The sequence below is a fragment of the Rhinolophus sinicus genome, chromosome X, assembly GCF_036562045.2.
Source record: "Rhinolophus sinicus isolate RSC01 chromosome X, ASM3656204v1, whole genome shotgun sequence".
Lineage (NCBI taxonomy): Eukaryota > Metazoa > Chordata > Mammalia > Chiroptera > Rhinolophidae > Rhinolophus > Rhinolophus sinicus.
Genome location: NC_133768.1, coordinates 21,581,308 through 21,597,678, shown reverse-complemented (window position 1 = coordinate 21,597,678; position 16,371 = coordinate 21,581,308).

Sequence of the window (16,371 nt, the reverse complement as noted above, 5' to 3'; positions counted from 1 at the left end):
TAACATGCTGTGTCCAGTCAATTGAGAAAGAGTGTAAAACTAAGATAACTACAATCATTGTGCAATTCTAAATTCCTCTGTGAAAAAAGTTTGCATATTTTGTCCGTGATCTAAATTTCCTAATAAGTGAATGCAATTCCAAAAAGTGTATCACAAATACCTTTTTAAATTATGCCTGATCAACTGGGAAATAGTACTACTGGCCTTTGACATCAGTGCTTCTAAAATACAAATTATGTCTCTGTCAAGATATTATTTGAGAATACATTACTCTCTCTTTTCCCTGCCTCCACTTCCTTCACAGAGGTATCACTATCCTGAATGTAGTGGTTATGTTTTTCATTTTCTTATTCTCATATTTTATATCCCTAAACAATATAGGATATTATTTTGTATATTTTTCTGTTGTGATTCCCAAATGTGATAATCATCTTTAGAAAGTTCGAAGTCATTTTTATTTCATTGAACATTTTACACATACTTATTTTATTATCTTTACCTGCTTAATTTTAATATCTCAATTTCTTGGTCATCATCAAAATCTGTCTTTTTCTTCCCCCCTCACTTTTGCTTATGGTACCGTGTGTCTTTTTCTGCTGTGTAATTTTGAATCCTGAGCTTCCATTTAGGGAATCTCTCTATGAAGAAAGCCTGTGAGTCCTTTTTTAAGATTTCCTTCTTCCAGAAAGACATTGCATTTACCTTTGTGAGGTGGCCCAAATTACTACCAATTCAGAATGTCTTTAAGTTAATTTTATGGCATGGAGTTTTATGGAGTATGTGGGTAGCAAATACAGAACTAATATCATAAGTGACAGCAGTAATGAAATTGTGAAATCTCAGTGGAACCTTTTTAAAATTTTCTTCCCAGAACCCAAACCTAGATAGTTATTTTTTACTCGTCATTGACCTTTGACAGGACGTTGGTTTTTATCTAACTCATCCTTTGTCTAACTCACTGAAGGTGTAGATCGTGGCTTGGTCAAGGGTCCTGCTCCACCTTTGCCTGTTTCCTGTTCCACTCCTTGCTAGGAGCCAAGGAATTATCTTTTCCTCCTTCCCCAGGTGTGGAGGTGCAAATGTCTTGGAGACTCAAAAAGGCAAAGAATCCCTGGAATAGCTTAGTTTCAGCTCCATTGTATCACTTGATTCCTAGCTTCTACTTTATTTTTGTGTGGCTCCTACGGATTTCCCTTAGCTTCCTGAGAACTCAGCTATGTAATTAAATACCCATTGGTCATACTTACCCAGTATACTAGGTGATTTGTAACAGGCAGTTTTCCAGAGTTAGTTTGCCATATCACTGCAAGCAGATGTGTCCCATATTACTAAAACTCTTGATGATGAAGCTTCTGGTAATGAAGTATATTATCCACCTCTTACTACATCTATTCATTCATTTAACAAATATTAATTGAATATCTCCTCTGTGTCTTTCACTCTTCTGTACCCTGAGGATAAAGTGGTCATCAAAAACTGTTGCTACCGTCAATTCTAGCTGGGGAAACAAACAAATTAAATGCATGTATGTATACTTTATAAATATGTGATATACATTGCACACACACACACACACACACACACACACACACACACACACACACACAAGAACAAATCATATTCTCATGTAGCTCTCAAAGAAAAGCAGAGTCTTGGGTCAGCATGTGATGGGTGATGGGTGATATTTTAGATACCGTGGCCAGTGAAGGCTTCTCAGTGGAGGACACATTGATCCGGTAGAAAAGTAGTGAGTAAGCTAAGCAGAAGGACAGAAGTGTATGATTGCTCTGTGAGAGACAACATTAAGTGCAAAGACATAAGAGTAGGAGTTGAGATGTTTTTATGGAGTAAAATAAAAACTCAGGAGAATATAATCCTTTTAGAGAAAGTAGAATTTTTGGAACACGAAATCGGTCAGTTGATCACTGAGGAACTAGAGATGTCCTAATCCATTCATTTACAGTCAAATCAATCATTCAGCCAAATAAAAAATATTGAATACTTCATATATTGGGTGTTGCATGAGACACAAAAGCTAAACACCAGTAACTCAATGTGTGCTCACAATTTAATAGGGAAGGCAGCGGATAATCTCATGTAAAGTAACATAGTCACAAGAAATATTTTAATTACTATTGCTTCCAGAAAATAACATAGGACATCATTTCTTACTCTTTTCCATTTATTAATCATTTTAATAGCTTTAATATTGTAATTATATCATATGTATATGTAAGCACTAACATTATACATATTTTTATAAAACTGCTGGAATTTACCAAAAGTTACTTGGATTCTTTAATCAGTTTCTCTTGGTTTCGGGTCTCTCCAGCATCATCTCAGACTAGCTTTTTCTTAAAACAAAAAATAGTACAAAAATAAGAATAGCTATTTTGAAAACAAACAAAACAAACTTTAAAATACTTTTAAAGTAATTTTATGGGAAAAAAGAAAAAGTACAGTTTCCCACAAAATTCATGAGAGTTAGCAGTAGCACAATTGTTAATAATGTTCAGATCTCTTGCCTTAACAAGGCTCTGAATCTTTATAGCCCTTTCTTCTACTAAGTAATACAAATATCTCCCATAACATCAGTAATTTGTTTCTGAAATTCTAAGCGAGAATGCTAATAAAGAGCTGATTTTCTGTTGTTTGAAATGGGAAATATATTTCTCATCACCCCAAAACCTAAACCAAGTTATTAAAGTGTAACAGAAGCACAGTGAAAGTATCTACATATACATAGCAATCTATCATCTTAAAAGGGAAAATGATTGTTATCACTTTTAAATGTAAAAAAAAAGATAAAAAATATGGTAGAATGAATAAATAATGACGTGTTTGTGGTAATGTTGTGATGCTTCTCTTATCACCTACAACATCCAATGTGTACATTACCTTTATTGAAACTATATGTCCTTTTCCAAATGACTACGTATGTGATTCTGATGGCATACCAATTACATTTGGAAAATAATGCAAAATATATCCTGCATATCTTTTTGTTGAAAATTAAAAGGTTATACTGAGTTTGGGGAATAAATATATAAATTTTACCATATGAATACTGGCTGAAATCAATTGTTGTGAGAAACACACATTGCATAAAGTTCATGCATTGGAAACCAAAAGGCATACTATGAGGAAAATACTAGCCAGAGAGATATTCTATAGAATGTATCTGTCCTATCCTTATTTTAACTTTTTCTAAAAATCTTAAAACATGTTTTTCCTCCTTCATGTAAGGCTATTGAACTAAAAGACAAAACAATAATGATTATAAGTGTCCATATACACACAAATACACATATATACATAAAATCTAGAATAGTAGAAGTTTGTACCATCTTACATAATGGAACAAAAAAACATGACTAAGGAAATATTTGCTTAATTTTATAAAAATCAGATTCCATGAATATTAAAAATATCAATGATTATATAATATGTTCATATAACAATAATATCTTGCTTAGAGACAAGCATTCAATAGTGGATCTCATTATTTATAAATTAATTTATGAAGTTTTTGGTCTAATGTATTTTAAAATCATATTTCAGTTCCCCAGATTTTCATATTTCCAAATGTGGAAAAACGTATTGATGCTTTTTAAAATAATAGCTTGGAAATAATATGAATTCCTTATTAAGTAATATGATTTAATTAAGGTCGGCAAAATATAGATGAAGAGATTGAGTTTACTTTTACACGTACTATACCAAATAGTTTGCATACATTATTTTATGCAATCCTTATAACACCGTAGTGAAGTACATATTACTGCAAGTGTTATAGAAAATAATGAAGTAAAACAGAATAAAAAACAACCAAGCTTCCAGTCAAGATGGAGAAAAAGATCCAGATTTATCTTTTTTGCCTTAAACAACTAAAAGAGTAGAAAAAATAGTTTTCGGATGTTGGACAACAGGAAGTAGAGGACACTGGTCTCTGAAAGAGGAGGAAAACTTAAGTGAGTTCTATGATAACCCAGCATAATAGTCAGAGTTTTCAGACCAAGTACAGAGTGGTGAAAGCCAGGGTAGTCCAGCAATATCCCTGAGTTAGCAGATAGACTTGGGAATTTGGGAAGATCAAGGTGTCTGGAGTTCACAGGGCAGAGTAAAGGAGGAGAGTTGCATTGAGAGAAAGCTCTGAAGATCTGCAGAAGGTCTCCCCTCACTGACTCTCCTCTGAGTATTTATCAGAGCATGCATGTGAGAAAGCTACCTGAAACCAAGGAAAGAATAACCTGAAAGAAGAAGGCAGAAAAATTCACCAGGGCTCAAATGGACCAGGAATGATTGGTGTTCTCACCAGCCTGAGTAGAACACAATATGTGAGTTATCTGGTGAACTGTTCAGAAGGGTATCGGCTCACTTAAGGGGCAAGGTAAGACCTAGATCAAAGACTCCTCTGGTCCTGCTTAACAAAGCTTAAAAGCAAGTTTAAAAGGATCAAACTGCAAGGGAACGAAAACGAAGAAAACTTCACCAAGACACGTTGTAATCAAATTACTTGCAAGCAATGTTAAAGAGACAGAAACACGTTTTGCAAAGAGAAACAAATGTAAGAATTACAGCAGATTGTTTGTTGCAAACAGTACAAATCAGAAGACAATGGAACAATATTGTTAAAGCACTGAAAGAAAATAATAATCAACCTTGAAGGGTATAACCAGTAAAACTATATTTCAATAATAAAAATGAAATGTTTATTCAAACTTACAAAAAATGCAATACTTCATCACCATCAGACATGCAATTTTAAAAGGTACTATGTGGAGGGAATAGTACCACATAGAAATCTGCATCTATACAAAAGAGTGAATAACACCAGAAATGGGAAATATGTGAATAAATACAAAATGATGTTTTCTCATGATTTAAATTAATCAAAAGATAATGGAATGTTTAAAATAAAATAATGTGTAATGGTATTTATAATGTGTAAAACTAAACTGTATAACAACAATAACACAAAGGACAGGAAAAAGGAAATGTACTATTTTAAGGTTCTTCTACTATAAGTAAAGTGATATATTACTTGAGAGTAGACTGTCATAAGTCATCTATACTAGAAACACTAAAACAAAATTTCAACAAAGAAGGTATGTGGATTGCAAATAGTCACACAAATAGATATCAATATCATTAATCCTTAGGGAAATTTAAATTAAAATGACAATGAAATACCACTACATACCATTATTAGAATGGTTAAAATAAAAAATAAAAATAAACTGACAATATTAAATGCTGACAAAGATGTGGAGTAACTGGAATTCTCATGCATTCCTGTGGGAATGCACAATGATACGGCCACTTTGGAAAACAGTTGGCAGTTTCTTATAAAATTAAACATACACTTGCCACACAACCCAGAAACTCTATACTCTTAGATGTTTACCTAAGCAAAATAATTATATTCTTGAATATTTACAGCAGCTTTATTCATAATGCCAAAATTTGGAAATGACGAAAATGTCCTTCAACTGATGAATGATAAATATAGTGTGGTGTATACATACATTGAGATACTACTCAGCAATACAAATGAATGAAATACTGATATTTGCATGATATTTCCTGTTATCACATGGATAAATGTCAAATGCATGTTGGTATGTAAAAGAATCCATTCTCCAAATTTTACACACTATGCTTATCCATTTATATAACATTCTGGAAAAGGCAAAACTATAGGGAAGGAAATTGATAAGTGATTGCCAGTGGCTGATGGTGTAGGAGGTGATGAATCCGAAAACCAAAAAGAAATAAACTGAAAACCAAGCCCAAGAATTTCAGTCTTGAACCAAGGCTTGCTCAGTACCTAAGCTCCTATGCTCTTAATAATGATCCTATGATGACACGTTCAAGAGAGAGATGACACATTAATTAGAGAGAACTGTGAGAGCAATTATTTAGGTAACTCATAGTCTTAAAAAAAACACTATTCTTGTACAAGTATTACTTTCTTGGTTCTCCGAGTGTGCTACCCAGACCAGTAATGTCAGCAGCAAATGGGAACTTGTTAGAAATACAAATTCTCAGGCTCCATCCCCAGACCCACTGAATCAGAAACTGTGGATGGGGGTGGATCCAGTAATTTGTGTTTGAACCAGCCCTACAGATGATTCTGATGTGCAGTAAAGCTTGGGAACTACAGATCTACATTAACTCATTAGCCCTCATTACTTCAAACATAAATGCAAATAAATTGGGTTACTCTCAGCTAATCTGCACTGGAACATTACTTATCTGTATAGTTCCTTATGAAATGCCAACTCTTTGTGAAATCTCCCATTTCTCCTTTCCCCTCCATAATGCATTGTTTATACCTTTATTAAACACACATTTCCTTTCACCTTGTTATATTTCATTGCTGACATGTCTATAACCTTCACTGGACTGCCAGTTCCATGGGGCATGAATTCTCATATTTCAAGATTTATAAAACTCATTGCCAGTATAATTGGAGTAAGGGCAAATCCAGCTGGTCATGAAGGTTAAAATTATTAGGAAGTGTCAGTTTCCAAGGTACATAAAGTTTCAGGCTTGGTTCAAGTAAATCATTTCCATTTAGTAGTCATCATCTTTTCAGACCCATCAAAATGAGAGTGGGGGTGTGGCAGTCATGAAAATGTTGCTCACAGAAATCCTACTGCAGGGAGCATAGTTCATCAGTGGGCCCAGCTGTGGAGTTCTGAATCCATCACTGCACTTCCACAGGTTGCTAGCCAATGGTGGTGTGAAGCAGGGGGCACAGGACTTCTCTAATGAGCAACTTTGGCTCAAGGACTCCCCATCATCCTTGCTGAAACTTTCTTAAAATTGCACTGCAATCTAAAACTTTTCCTACCCAATTTTTTTCCCTTCCATCGCTCCTGCACAGGGGTCCAAATTGCATTGTGGTCTCCAAGCTTCTTTCAGCTCCCTCCCCAGTTTTCCTCATAGACATTTTCCCAAACACATTTCTACCTTGTTTAACCCTGTCTTAGTGTCTGCTTTTCCCAGGATCTGAACAAACACTTGAGGGCATCATGTCTAGTTTGAGTTCCATGCATAGTTTCGCTTCCCATAAGCAATTGTTTTGTTTTTAATGTATGGACAGTGTTATCTGGGTAAAATGACCACTTCCCCTTTGCAGACTGGCTGCTGGAAAGATGACAACAAAAGGATGACTCTATTTCATGAGCTAATTATTTTTTTCTTTAAATTTTGACTCTACTTGTATTTATGTTTTTTAAAATTTATTTCGAATTTAATTTAATTGTATAGATCTTTATAAGCTACATGACATAATTTCTGAAAAAAAGTCAAGGTAAAATAATCCAGATAATGGTAAAATATTAAGGGGCCAGGATTGCCATGTTCAGCCAGTTCCGTAGGCTAGATACTCTGTGGCTTGAAGTGGATACTCATTGTGAATGGTGCCATCTGAAGTTGTATGTTGGTCCTGGGTGGAAAGAACATGCTGATGGAAAACCCAGATAATGACATTCAGAAGTCCAGTCAAGCAGCCAATTTGACTGGGTAACAATATATAGCTGAGTAATGATAACCTTACTAGAAAAATTAAAGTATGGTCTCACTCCTTGAAGTTAAGCTAGAGAGTTCTTTAGATCCCTGGAATAGAGACCCCACAATGGAGAAAACGTAGAAGTCCTAAGTACTAATATGAACTCTTTAGGACAAAAGCAATAGATTAATTTGAAACAAATTGGCTTAAGCCAAAAGGTTAATTTAATAAGCCATGTAATCACACTGTACAGAAGAAAACAGCTTTAGCTAAGACTCTACCTGTGTCTTGTTAGGGAGGAAAAACTTGTCCTCTACTCTCTTAGGTTCTGTCCCTGGGGCCCTACAAATTAAACCAATGAAAGATTAATAGGAGACAAGGCAGACCATTTTTATTAATATTTACATGCACAAGAGTTCAGAGAAAATATGTGAAACTCAATAAGTTAGACTGGGGGCTTATATACCCTTGTAACAAAGGAAAGAGGGTTATTAGGCTTCAAGGGAAGGCAAATTATGGGGAAGTGACTAGGAAATATACAGGCATACCTCAGAGGTATTGCAGGTTTGCTTCCAGACCACCACAATAAAGCAAATGTAGCAATAAAGAGAGTTGTTATCATTTTGCTGGTGGAGCATCTTGCCTTCAATTTGTTAAAAATGCAACATCTGTGAAGCACAATAAAGCAAAACACAATAAAATGAGGTGTGCTTGCGTAAGAGTAATAATGGAAAATAAAGGCTATTCTAGTAAGGTCTGTTTATGCAAACTCATCTTGGTTTCAACTCCAGTCTTTGATGATAAGAGTCACTCTTCTCTACCCTGGGATTGGACAGGGAGACAGAGCACCTTCCTCCAAGGGAAATTCATGCCCTGCTTTTGGAGGAGATAAGGGGAGGCAGAGAACACGTTCTGCATTTGTTGATTCTCAGTTGCCTTCAGCTCAAAATAATCCCTATGCCAGAGTGGCCTATTTTGTGGTGGTATATGATTGTCTTCGGTTTCAAAGAATGTGAATGGGACCTTGTAGGATGTATATTTGTCATTTGTCATTTTTGGCTGCTCAGAAAATGAAGAGCCTTTCTAGTTTTAAGGAACCTTCACTCTGATTCTCAGTGAGTGATCGAGCATCTCCCAATAACAGATGCTTTGATGTAAAATCTACTTTTCTCCTGGTGGCATGGGAATCAACACTCAGATGCTGTCATTTGGGATTCTACTATGTCTTGGGCTCGTGACCTGATGGAAAAAGAATTTCATCATCTGGTTGTCTGCATCTAGCTATGGCGGCTGTGTCTTGTGAAAGGGATGGTAAACAACAGCATCAGATACATTTGAAGATCAGATTTTTTATGTAACATTACTCAACTCTTTGGTTCCTTCTTGTTTCTTGAGCATGGGTCTCCAGTTCTCCTCTTGAATCTTTGGGCTATTAATATCCTTCCAATTAATTTATCTTCTGTTTAATTCTCCAGAAGTGGTTTTAGGTGCATTTAGCCCACCTGATGTAACTGCTTTCTCTTTATCTATTTGTCAGTTCCTCTTCCTTCACTTTAGAACCCATGTAACTGTCAGCACCTCCTGGGGCTACATGCTTCCTTGTTCAGTTTCAGCAGGAAACATGTCTGATTTTCTAAGGAGTTCATGAATGAATGCATAAGCATGCACTTTTTCTATTCTTATATCTTTGGATCAATTTGAAATCATTTACTAATAGCTAAATGTTAGTGATTGATTTAAAATGCATAGCAGTAGATTTCAGGTTACAGTAAAAATGGGGTTAACAATAAAATCAAATCTTTAAGGGTCAGAGGAGCATGTTGTTTATAAACATGGAGAATGGTCCATGAACACAGGTGAGGCATAAGGCCCCAGCTGTCTAAAGTAATTTGTGTCAGCATTAGGGTTTTCATGCAACATAGTTCATTAGGAAAATGAAATATTTCAAACACCATCAATTTCTATTGACATGAATAGAAGTTGCTTGCACACATCAAATATTGACTATTGTCCAGAAATATTAAAATAATACTTCAAAAAGTGTCACTTTCAGTATGAAACCTTAATGATTGAAGCATTTTATTTTTATTGTGAGTGTTAAAAGTAGAAGTAGAATGGCCAGTTGAATGAATGTTGAATTGGCAGGAAACAAGGTGTTTGTTATATCCCTGCATTCCTCTTCACCAATGAAAAAGTTACTTGACTCTTCTGTGTCTTGGCTTCCTCAAGTCTTAACAGTGTCTATTTGATAGGGTTGGTTTAAATTATCATGAATTCCTTGGGCAGGTATTAGGAATGAATCATTAGAGATGTTGATGGTTTCATGAAAAAGATAATTCAGTTTATTTTTTTAGTGATTCCAAAAAAATATTTATTGTGCTCTATTGAATATTAAGCACCTCTGCTAGATCCAACAGTTGACTGACTAAACGTATCTGTCCTCGGTCAGCTCATGGTTTAGTCAGGAGCTAAAAATAATTTAAAAATCAATGTTAAAAATATGAAAAACAAACAAAACTCGAAACTCACAGAGAGAGAAAACAGATGGGCGGTTACCATAAGCAGGGGTTGGGAGTGGGCAAAATGGGTGAAGGGAGTCAAAAGGTACAAACTTCTAGTTATAAAACAAATAAGCCCTGGGATATAATGTACAGCATGGTGACTATAGTTAACAATACTGTATTGTATATTGGAAAGCTGCTAAGAGTAGATTTTAAAAGTTCTCATCACAAAAAAAATAAATAAATGTGTAACTATGTGTGATGATGGGTGCTAACTAGATTTCCTGTCATAATCAGTTCACAATATATACATATATCAAATCATTATGTTGCACACTTGAAACTAATATCATGTTCTATGTCAGTTATATCTCAATAAAAAATCAATGTTAAACAGAAATAATAAAATTATGTAGTGAACTCTACTTAAGGGACCAGAGTGATAACAAACTAGCAATATCAATATCTCTACTACTAATAAAAGCTACCATTTATTTACTGCTTATTATGAGACAGGTACTGTTCAAAGCTCTTTATATGTATTAACTTATTTAATCCTTACAACAACCCTATGAAATAGATGCTATTATTTTCCTTACTCTGCAGTTAAGGAAACTGAGGCAAGTTAAAGGAAAGTTAGATAACTTTCTTGAGATTATTCAGCTAGTAAGAGGCTAAATAAACCAACCCCAGCCATTGGATTTCAGTGTCTGAGCCCTTAACCACAAGTTATAGTGCCAGTTTGCGGCGTCAGAAGTGCCTTTGCAGAGATAATTGAATCAGAATGATGTACAGGACTGAGCCAGGCAGATATGGGTGAAAGCCATTTCAGGAAGAGGGAGTGGCATGTGTATTGGTAGATAAAACAGGTGATAGCCAGGCTACTTAGAAGAAATTTACTATGTGTGTCGCCCAAGTCAGATACGAAGAAACCAGAGGTGGGGAGACTAGTTAGATAGTTATAGGTCTAGTCCAGATAACAGATAATGAGGCCATGTTGATGCTACTGTGTTTCCCCAAAAATAAGACCTACCCTGAAAATAAGCCCCAGTTAAGATCGTCAGCTAGACGGATGCATTTAGTATGTTATGATGATGTTCCATAAGAAGATGACATGACTGTATTTGAATAAATGTAGATTGTTGTACACAGAAAAAATAAGACATCCCCTGAAAATACGCCCTAATGCATCTTCTGGAGCAAAAATTCATACAAGACCTGGTCTTCTTTTTGGGGAAACGCAGTAGCTGGAATGGAGTACCTGTTATGTACTAAATTCTGTAGGGAATAAAAAATGAATGGGACATACTCGTAACCTTGTCCTCAAATGGTTTAGACTCATGTAGGAGTAAGATGGAATATAGTAGACAATAAATTTTGCTGGAAATACCAGCTTTCACAAAGGTTGTGAAACAGCCTCTCCAACAAGAGGGAAACTTGACCTTCACAAGTAGAAAGCGAGAAAAAAATGCTAATTTTAACATTGATATGTATAGGATAATTTTAAGGATAAAACATGATTTCCATGACTACACAATCAGAAATAACCAGCTTTGAAGCAGTTGCCAGAAAAATATTCCAAGGCTTATTATGGGCTCAAAGTTAAATTTGGCAGTAATATAATTCTTTTAAGAAAGAAGGGATGGAAATGGGAGGCGTACACTAAAGCAGAGGCTCTAAAAAAAGCAAGCTTTCTTCCCACAGCTGTCAGCAGTGGTCAAGTATTATGAGAATACTATGTCTGCGCTGGGGCTTTGAAATCAATATTGGCAACTTAGAGAGGGTACAGAATGTGATAAACGGTTTAGGAAATAGTGCATGGAACAAAGGTTAAAGGTATTCTGCCTATTTATTCTGAGCTTCATTGACCCGTGCAAGCATGTCTCACGTCAAGAAAAGACACGGCCTCTATTTAAAAAAGCATGGGCGCACATTTTAAAAGTTTCAACTTGTTTAACTGGAAATTGCCTTGCGTAGACAGACTTCTTTTATGCTCTGAAATTTCCTGGAAAATTAAATACAACATGTATTTTAATGAAGTGCTGTAAGTATTAAAATTAAAGATAGAAGGGCTTGGGCATCAAGGAAATTAGAATTTTCTCTAATATCATTATCTCAGCCCAATTGAACACATCTAGGCTTTTATATCACTATTAAAACACTTTGAAACAAATTAACATTTACTAAAGAAACTTTATGACATTTCATTTAGAAAATTCTGACTTGGCAATTTTCATGTTGCATTAACAATCAGATATATGTAGCCACAAAAGTTTAATTCATTGAAATCATTCTGTACATATATATGCATACATATAAATCATAGTCATATGATCTTGATTAGTAAATATTTGCTAATATATTTAATACACTTTTATAAAGTGTTTGTTGCGTGTTAGGCACTTTCTATGGTGTTTGGGATATTACAGTGAACAAAACAGGCCACATTTGCTGCCTTCCTGGAGTGTATATTCTACTGGAGGAAGGTGACAGTGAAAAATAAACATAAGGAATAAATGTTCTATTAGGTTGGTGCAAAAGTAATTGGGGTATGTTAAAGCTGGTGAGTACTAAAGAGAAAGGGAAACCAAAAAAGAACAAGATGAGGGAAATCTGGAGGGCTGGGAGGTGTTGAGGACAGGGGGCTGCATTAAATAGAGTGGTCAAAGTAGCATCATGAGGACGTGACAATTGAGCAAAAACTCACTGGAGAGGAAGAAGACAGCCATAGAGAAGATAGGTGATATTTTGGTGGAAGAATGTTCTAGGCAGAGGAAACCGCTAGTGCAAAGGCCCTCAAGCAAGAGGGTGCCTCATGTTTGTGAGTGACAGCAGAGAAGTCCATGTGGCCCGGGCAGAATGAACTGGGGTGGGGGTGGGGAGGCAGGAGAGCAGGGAATCAAGATAAGATCAGAGAAATGGGGGTGGAGACAATGGAGGGCCTCATAGTTGTAAACTTTGACTTTTACTCTGAATAAAATAAAATGGAGTCACTGTAGGGTTTTGAGGAGAGGAGTGACATGATCTAACTTCTGTTTTAAAATATCATACTGGCGAGACTGTAAGCAGGAAAGGGTAGACGCAGAACACCAGTTAGGCCATTAGTGCAATAATTCAGTCCAGAGACAAAGATTTGAAAGGGGTAGCAGGAGAGGTGGTGAGAAGTAGCTGAACCTGAATGAATGGAATGAATGGAAAAAGCGACTTCTATGTTTTAGTTGTGTTTTGTTTTCAGTTTCCCACTATACATCTTAATGGAGTTGTCTGAGTGCTTCAAAATACTATCACAAAATACTTATTTAGTCCCCACTTTTTATCATAACCTCATAGCATACACTAAAGGATATAAAGTAGGGAACAAATGCCCATCTTAGCCTTAAATGCCTGCACTCTAATTCTAAACCATTTACTATCAGTTTAGAGGGTAAATGAACATGAGGGAAATTTGGCTGTGACATTGCTAGGGATAATTTAGCAGCTCTGATTGGTAGAAAGGAATCACATTTTTACCTCAGTGCTCCAAAACCATTCTTGAAGTTATTCATTGTGGAAGGAAAACAGCTTTCTATCAAGTTTGAACACTGTCATTGGTCTGTGCTATTCAAAAATGTAGTCATTGCTTACAGGTGCTATTTAAATACAAATGAAAATTAATTAAAATTAAATCAAAGTGGAAATTTAGTTTCTTAGTCACAATAGCCATATTTAGAGTGTTTAATAACCACATGTGGCCAGTGGCTACAGTATTGGATAGAACATTCCATCATCCGATAAAGTACTGGCTAAGAACTTGAAGGAAAATTATATACTAAATGTTTGCCAGATAATCCTGGTATCTCTCTTTCTAAATTTTACCAGTTTGGATAATTACAAAAAAAAAAAAAAAAAAAAAAAAAACAATAGGAAGGAGCTTTGTATCACTTATGTATTCTAATGAAATACCACCTCTGTATTTTTCCCATTTCTTTCATGGCTTTTTTCATTTTCTTCTTTTGTCTTGAATTCTTGGTGCTATCTACTATTTTATCCACCACCTAGAATTAGAAATCAATTCTTTTGTTTCAAATGTGAATTTCCCCCCTAATTATAAGCTGCTACTTTATATAACAAAAGAATTGATTTCTGAAAGCACTACTCAGATGTTAGCAAAACTAACTATCGGAATTATCATTCAAATCAATGTCCCTTGTGGCCATTAACAGGCAGTGCTAAGGCATAGCCTTATTTTTAGACTCTTCTCCACGTCCATCTACTTATGTCTTTTAATCAATTCTATATGATAGCAGGCATCTTTCTTTGCTTCTTACATTTCAGCTTACTTTCTCATCCTTTCGGTGCAGTGTTATTTATTTAGAATTCTTGCTAACTGAAACAGCAAGTGTGGATTTATTCAAGTTACATGATGATTTATTTTCTTGGAAAATAAAGAATAAATATTAAATATTAAACAAATTATTCTCACATAAGCCTGCTTAGATACTTTAGGTAATTTTTACTCACCATCTCTTCTTGGGGCTGAGTTAATTTGAGGTAAGCTACAAGGCTAGCTTTGTGGTTTGATAATTTTCCTCTTCACTTGGATGCAGCTACTCCCCCACTTCCCTGAACTCTGTTCTACATCATAGACCACAGAGAGATAATTTCTGCGAACTACATTTCCCAGCTCCCTGCCAAATGGGTTCTTTTTGGGCTCCACCAATGGGAAGCACTCGCTGGAGACTAGAGGTGAGAAGCTAAGGTATGTCTTCCTTCCTCTCTTAGTTTCTGGAGGTATCTTTATGAGTGTCTGCGGCAACTTTGTGGTTGCAGCTGCCACAAGGCAGCGCTTTCCTCTATAGTCCCAGCTCATTCTAGGACTCCAGCTCCTGCCAGGTGGACACTTCTCGATGTTTCCAGATTCTCCTTGGTAGCCAGCTATGCTGCCCCTCAAACAGCCCCTCCTTCAGCTCCATAAAGGGAATTCAGACCCTGAGCTCTGGTAACGTCATCTCCTTCTATTGTCCCTCCAGCGCTAGTAATGGCGGCCCCTCCTTGTACTTGATAACCTCTGGGCTATCTCCCTCTCCCTGTGGTTTTGTCAGCTCTTCTGACAATTTGACTAGCCTCCCATATTCAGCTCCCGTCATTGAACTACCTGACATGACTTCTATTTTCATAATTGCACTGTGACTGATAAACTTGATAACGTGGTATCTCAAAGTAGCAGGTAGATACAAAAACAAATGTTCTTCGGGCCAGAAAAACTATGTTTGAAATCCAAACATTCCAATTCTTTAGTGTGTGACTAGAGAAGATGCTTACAGGTTGAGTTTCAATATCCTCATCTGTAAAGTTTAGAAAACAATTCCAATTCCATTGGTTGATCATAAATATTGAATGAGATAACTTCAGTGAATGCACATAGAAATACCTAGCAGGAGGTACTTGATGAGAATTCAAATGATTGTAAAAGTGTTTTCTTCCTTCCTTTAGGAAGCAACTTCACTGTTGTAGCTTTAGCTCTCATATCTTTATCTAATTGGCAGACCTCAAACAAGATGAGTTTGAAAGGAAAACTAATTCTTTCACATTCATTTATGTTTAAATCTACATTGCTATTTTCTCAGAGGTTATATGACGGATATATTCTTGCTATTAAAAAAGATTGTGACTAATTCATCATAAGAGAAATCATACTCAGGCTGTTGTTCAATCTTTTACACTAAAATATATGTTGTAGGATTCCTGAGTTTTTCTGTCCCTGAAGGACATTGGGAGAAATCTACCCACAGTTTTATGAAACTCTCCCTTCCTATTGTCAATAAGACATCCATTTCCGGTAGACCAAAACTAAGTGGTGTAAAATGTAGACTATATTATGAGCAAAAATCTTCCAACAGTCGGCACAATTTTCAGCCACCAGTCACTGAGGCCTATCTCTTGTCATTGGCAAAGACATTTATAACTTCCCTGTTCTAAGCAAAAGTGTTTCCCTATAATTTGAGCAATTCCAGATATTAGAAGATTATGTTTTAACAAGCTATTTTGCTTTTAAATCACATTTCATTTGTGAACCGTAATATATGCTGAGGAAAATGTACAAAGCAGGCATTTACAGCTCAATCCTTTGTCATACAGTGAACTTATGTTCAGTGACCTTCAAGATCAGGAATAAAATAAAGCCATCAACCTGAAAACCTCATTCAGATCCTGTCATAACCACTACTTCTCTCCTCCAAAGATAATGTGAATTTTATGGTAGTTATTTCCTTCTTTTCTTTATACATAGTTTTACCTCCTAAGAATGTATCCTTAAACAGTATGATTTATGTGTACCTGCTTTTTATGCTTATTGAATGGACTAATCTAGAA